We start from the raw sequence: 5882 nt of genomic DNA, 5'->3' as shown, positions 1-5882 counted from the left end.
TAATAACTTATCACTCAATTTTAATCACAAAAAGAGAAAATCGCAACAATTTCTCACAACTTTCACTTCTTCCCGCAATGTAATCGCAACAAAAACCTAAAAAACACTGCAACTTTCATCGCAATTTTTTGGAAAACCCCCCGCAACATCAGACATTTTAGCCCGCAACAATCACAAAAAAGGCCCGCGAAATCCTGGGGGGACTGACTAATATAGCCTTAGAAGGACTTTGATGCAGCACATTCTATGTACTATCTACGTCCACTAGTCTACATCCAATCCAATCCATATTAAACACTTCTGTGACCCAATCAGAGATCGTGGGCATCACACAACACAGAGTGTCGTGTTTTTTTTTTTTTTTTTTAATTGAAGTATTGTCGCAACTTAAACTCCTTATAAAGACGACGGAGTCATTTACTTCGTTCCTTGCACTCGGGAACATTCCGGTGCATCTTTATTCAACTTCAGGTCCAGTACAAGAGAGCCAACGTCACCCCAGTAACCATGCATGTGCGTTGAGGTGCGCACCACACTCACTCCACACACCAGGCGCACACAACATTCATGTATAAGGGGAGAAGCCCCCAAAATTATCCCTGATTACAACATCCCTCCCCCCATAGTCCAAACAAGGAACCCCAGCATCTTCTTTTTTTTTTCATAACTACTAAAATAACTGAACACATGAACTAGAACTACCTGAGATTGAGGGGTAGACTGCCCTCACTCTCGTGGATAGGCCGGGGGATTATTATGCCCCCGTCTTGAGGCCCTCCGCCCTAACTACAAATCTAAATGAGAAGGTACTTTCCTCACTCTAGATGATCTCCGGGGCACAACAGCAGGCTCGGTGTCATCTGCTTCTGCCGACTTCGGGCCTGGAACCTCGTCCGCATCTGACGGCTCCACAGCGGAGTCTGCTGGAGGAACAGGCTTGGGCTGGTCACTGCTCTCCAGCTCCCAGTCCTGTCTGGCTTGAGGAGAGGTGCTTCTGCATAGCAGGTGGTCGACATGCCTACGCCACACATTCCCTGCTACCTCCACCCTGTAAGACAGCGGCCCCGACTTGTCGATCACGGTGCCTGGCAGCCACTTTTCCCGTCCAGAGAAGTCTCTGACCCACACAGCGGCCCTGAGTGGGATATCTCGAATGACTGCGTTCCTTTTAGAGTTGGCTACCATCGTCTCTTGACCACGGAGAACCTTCGCTTGTACAGCCGGTCGCAGCAGATCCCATCTGGTGTGCACACGCCGACCAAACAGCATCTCTGCTGGAGACAGCCCGGTGGTGGCATGTGGAGTGAACCGGTATGTCGCCAGGAATCTTGCAAGCCTTGCCCTTAGTGTCCCCCCTGCCATCTTCTTCAATGATTTCTTTAGTGTCTGCACTGCCCTCTCCACCAGCCCGTTGGAGGACAGGTGATGGGGGCAGAGGTCAGGTGGCGAACACCATTCACCTTTAGAAACTCCTCAAATTCAGAGCTGGTGAAGACAGAGGCATTATCTGACACAACAGTGTGTGGGAGGCCATGTGTACTGAACACATCACGCAGATGGTCCATGGTAGCTGTCGAAGTGGCGGATCTCACTGGAAACACTTCCAACCACTTGGAGTGAGAGTCGACCAGCACCAGGAACATTTCACCTAAAAAGGGGCCAGCATAATCGACATGTAGGCGTATCCAAGGCTTTCCAGGCCACTCCCATGGACACATGGGCGCCGCTGGAGGGGCGTTCCTGATTTGCTGGCAAGCTGTGCAGGACTTCACTAGATCTTCTAGGGCCGCATCCAGCCCAGGCCACCACATGTATGTACGTGCTACAGCTTTCATTCGTGATGCCCCAGGGTGAGCCTCATGCAGCTCCTCCATTAGGGCTTGCCGCCCCCCGTGGAGGAATTATGACACGGAGCCCCCATAACAGAACCCCGCCTTCAACAGTGAGTTCATCTTGCCTCTTGAAATATGGCAGCAACTCACTTGTCGGACACGTCAGAGGCCAGCCCCCCGTCACATATTGGCATACTCGGGCCAACAGGGGGTCCCGTCGGGTCCAATCCTTTAGCTGTCCACTCGTGATGGGTGCCGTCTGAAGCTGCTGCATCAGACACACCAGCTCTGGGGGAGTGGGGGGGGTCTGGTGCATAGTGAGGCAATGGCAGCCTACTCAACCCATCTGCATGCGCAATCAGTGCCTTTGGTTTGTAGGTCAGGGTGTATTGGTATTGCATCAGGAGGAGAGCCTACCTTTGCAGGCGTGCCGAGGCTGTGGGCTGTATATTTTTCAGCTCCCCCAGCAACCCGAGAAGGGGCTTGTGATCTGTTTGGATTGCGAATTTGTGCCCATAGACAAACTGGTGGAATTTCTTAACAGCGTAGATCACGGCCAAAGCCTCCTTTTCCACTTGGGCGTACTTCCTTTCGGCTGGAGCGAGGGCTCGGGAGGCAAAGCACACTGGCCGTTCGGTTCCATCTTGGTACTTGTGTGACAGCACCGTGCCCAGACCAAATGGTGAAGCGTCAGCACCAATCACCAGTGGTAGTGTAGGGTCGTAGTGAGCCAGCAGCACCTCTGATGTCAGCATGGCCTTTGATTTCTTGAACGCTTTGTCATGTACAGCAATCCACTCCCACTTCGCTCCTGCCCGGAGCAGGGCATGCAGGGGGGCCAAGTACCGAGGCTAAGTCCGGAACGAAACGTCCATAATAGTTGAGCATGCCCAGATATGCTCGGAGCTCACTGACGTTCTGCAGCCTTGGAGCATCTTTGATTGCCTGTACTTTCTTTTCCAGGGGCTGTAGCCCCCTCGCTGAAATCTTATGGCCCAGATATTCCACCTCAGGGGCCATAAAAACACATTTGGACCTTTTTAGTCGAAGCCCTGCTCCCTCTAGTCACGACAACACTAGGTCTAGGGTACACAGGTGTTGGGTCTCACTGACACCCGTCAATAGTATGTCGTCGAGGTAAACAGCGATGTGGTCTATCCCTGCAAGCAAGCCTTCCATCGCCTTCTGAAAAATGGCACATGCGGATGACACACCAAATGGAAGACGTGTGTACTGGAACAAGCCACGGTGGGTATTGATTGTCACCAGCTTCCGTGAGTCTTCTGCTAAAACCAGCTGCTGATAGGCATGGGACATATCTAACTTGGAGAAACAGATGCCTCCAGCCAGCTTGGCGAACAGTTCGTCGATGCGTGGGAGCAGGTAGTGCTCCACTCGAGATGCCACGTTCACTGTCAGTTTATAATCACCACAGATGCGGATGGAGCCATCTCCTTTTAGAACTGGCATGATCGGAGCAGCCCACTCTGAGTAAGTCACAGGTTGGAGGATTCCCGATTCCACTAGCCGAGTCAACTCTGTTTCGACTTTCTTTTGCAAGGCCAGCGGAACTGGCCGGGCTTTGCAGAAACATGGTGGCACACTGTTGTCCACACTAATGGTTACTTTTGTCCCTTTTAACTCACCTAGTACGTCTTTGAACACGGCTTTGTGATCTTCGAGAACAGCTGCTAAGGAACAATCAGACACCTGGAAGAACCCATCCAGCAGTGCAGGCCAGTCTAAGGGCAGAATCTTGATCCAGTCATGCCCAAACAAATTGGAGCCCTCACCGGCCACCACAAGTGCACTCAGATGGTAGGATTTCCCTTTGTAAGACACTGTAACTTGAGTAGCCCCCTTCAAACGGATATGCTGGCCTGTGTATAATCTGAGAGAAATGTTACATGGTTCCAAAACCAGTGACGGTGTGTGGGCGTGCAGGCATGAAAACGTCCTTTCTGCCATGACGGTGCGGGAGGCCCCAGTGTCCACCTCAAAACGTGTCTCGCTGTCATTGATGTTTAAATCCATGACTATTGGGCTGGGTACTTTCTCTGTCACGGCAAGGACATATGCAATGTCTTCTTCCACACTGTCGGCCTGTACATCCAACTGCTCAGTGATTGCATTGGTCCCAACCTGGCCAGGCATAGGGCTCTGACTGTCACGTTCCTTTTTGCGACACCAGCGGGCGATGTGGCCCCGCTTACTGCAGTAGTGGCACTCTACATCTTTAAATCGGCAGCTCTCAGGCCTGTGGGCCTCACCACATCTGTAGCAGCGCTGTGACTGAGATGTCGCTGCTTTGGTGCTAGGCCCCCTCCTAGCCTTACTAGACTGATAATGTGATGCCACTTTGTTGATATCTTTTGAGGGCTGTAAGGCTAAAGCCCCCTTCTCTGCCGTTTCAAAAGCCAAGCACATCTCTAATGCCTTCCCCCATGTTAAATTCGAGACTGCTAAGAGACGTTTCTGGAGCTGCTCCATATTTATGCCCCACACCAGCTGATCCCTCAATCTTTCTTCCAACGTGGCTGCGAATTCACAGCGCGCAGCCTGATGTTTCAAACGAGCAACGAGCGAGTTCACAGATTCATCACAGCTGCGTGTGCATGACTGAAACTTGAACCTTTCCACTATGACATTGTTCTTTGGATCGTAGTGTTCCTGTAGCTTGGCTACTAAATCATCAAAAGACATGTCCGCGGGGGCAGCTGGTGCAATTAAGTCACGCAGCACTCCATAAACAACCGGCCCACACACCGTTAAAAGTATGGCTCTCTTCTTATCACCGTCAGAAATCCCATTAGCAATGAAGTAAAAGTTCAGTCTTTCTGCATACCTGCTCCATTGCTCCGTGTTAGAATCGAAAGCATCAATCTTCCCAAACATCGCCATGTCAATTCACTCGTCCCAGAGTTGTGATTTTAGACTGCGGTTTCAGTCCATTAGATTAAACAGGGGCGCGCGCACACAAAAAAAAAAAGTCCAACGAAAGCCAAGTTTATCCTTGTCGCCAGTTTGTTGCAACTTAAACTCCTTATAAAGACGACGGAGTCATTTACTTCATTCCTTGCACTCGGGAACATTCCGGTGCATCTTTATTCAACTTCAGGTCCAGTACAAGAGAGCCAACGTCGCCCCAGTAACCACGCATGCGCGTTGAGGTGTGCACCACACTCACTCCACACACCAGGCGCACACAACATTCATGCATAAGGGGAGAAACCCCCAAAATTATCCCTGATTACAACAAGTATATAAAACAGGTACAATCTAACAAATCCACAAAAATCAGGATAACAGATGAAGAAAATACATGAATGTAGACAAAAATAAATTAAGCAGAATAACTAGGCCTATAAAATTAATAAAACAAACAGGATAAATAAAAAGATAAATAAATGAAATACATGTCTGTGAAGATTTGCACCCTGCTTGACCTCTGCCTGACTACCACTTATTTCCAGTTTAATGAAGGTTTCTACAGACAGAAGCATGGATGCGCCATGGGCTCACCGGTGTCCCCTATTGTGGCCAATCTTTACATGGAGGAAGTGGAACATAAAGCTTTGACCACTTTTTCAGGAGTTGCTCCCAGCCACTGGTTCAGATATGTGGATGACACCTGGGTTAAAAATCAAAACCCATGAGGTGGAAGCCTTCTCTAAGGCAAGGCAAGTTTATTTATATAGCACATTTCATACACAATGGCAGTTCAATGTGCTTTACAGAAGCAAAAACAAAAACAGTAAACAATAGAGAAATAAAATTACATAAAATAATTTTATTTTTATTCTAAAACAATTAATTAAAAGAATTAAAAGAAAATAATAAGAATTAAACAATAGTAGAACTAAAATAATAAAATGCCAAAAAGAAAAAAGGAGAAAAAGAAAAAGAAACCAGCGGAATAAAATAGAATAAAATTAAAGTAAATTTAAAACATACAGAGAAAGTAAAGATTATAAAAAATGTAAAAATATTAATTATTTAACAGAAAGCATCTGAAAACAGCTTGGTCTTTAACCTAGATTTGAAGCTGCC

The 5882-nt window shown here is 48.2% G+C and overlaps 1 pseudogene; it reads right to left on the bottom strand.

The window, feature by feature from the left end:
- Nucleotides 1-1379: 1379 nt before the first annotated feature.
- Nucleotides 1380-4733, bottom strand: LOC132892180 (uncharacterized protein K02A2.6-like; annotated as a pseudogene).
- Nucleotides 4734-5882: the final 1149 nt, after the last annotated feature.

This window comes from Neoarius graeffei, chromosome 9, assembly GCF_027579695.1.
Source record: "Neoarius graeffei isolate fNeoGra1 chromosome 9, fNeoGra1.pri, whole genome shotgun sequence".
Lineage (NCBI taxonomy): Eukaryota > Metazoa > Chordata > Actinopteri > Siluriformes > Ariidae > Neoarius > Neoarius graeffei.
The sequence above is the reverse complement of the archived record's forward strand: the minus strand, read 5'-3'. Positions and strand labels throughout refer to the sequence as shown.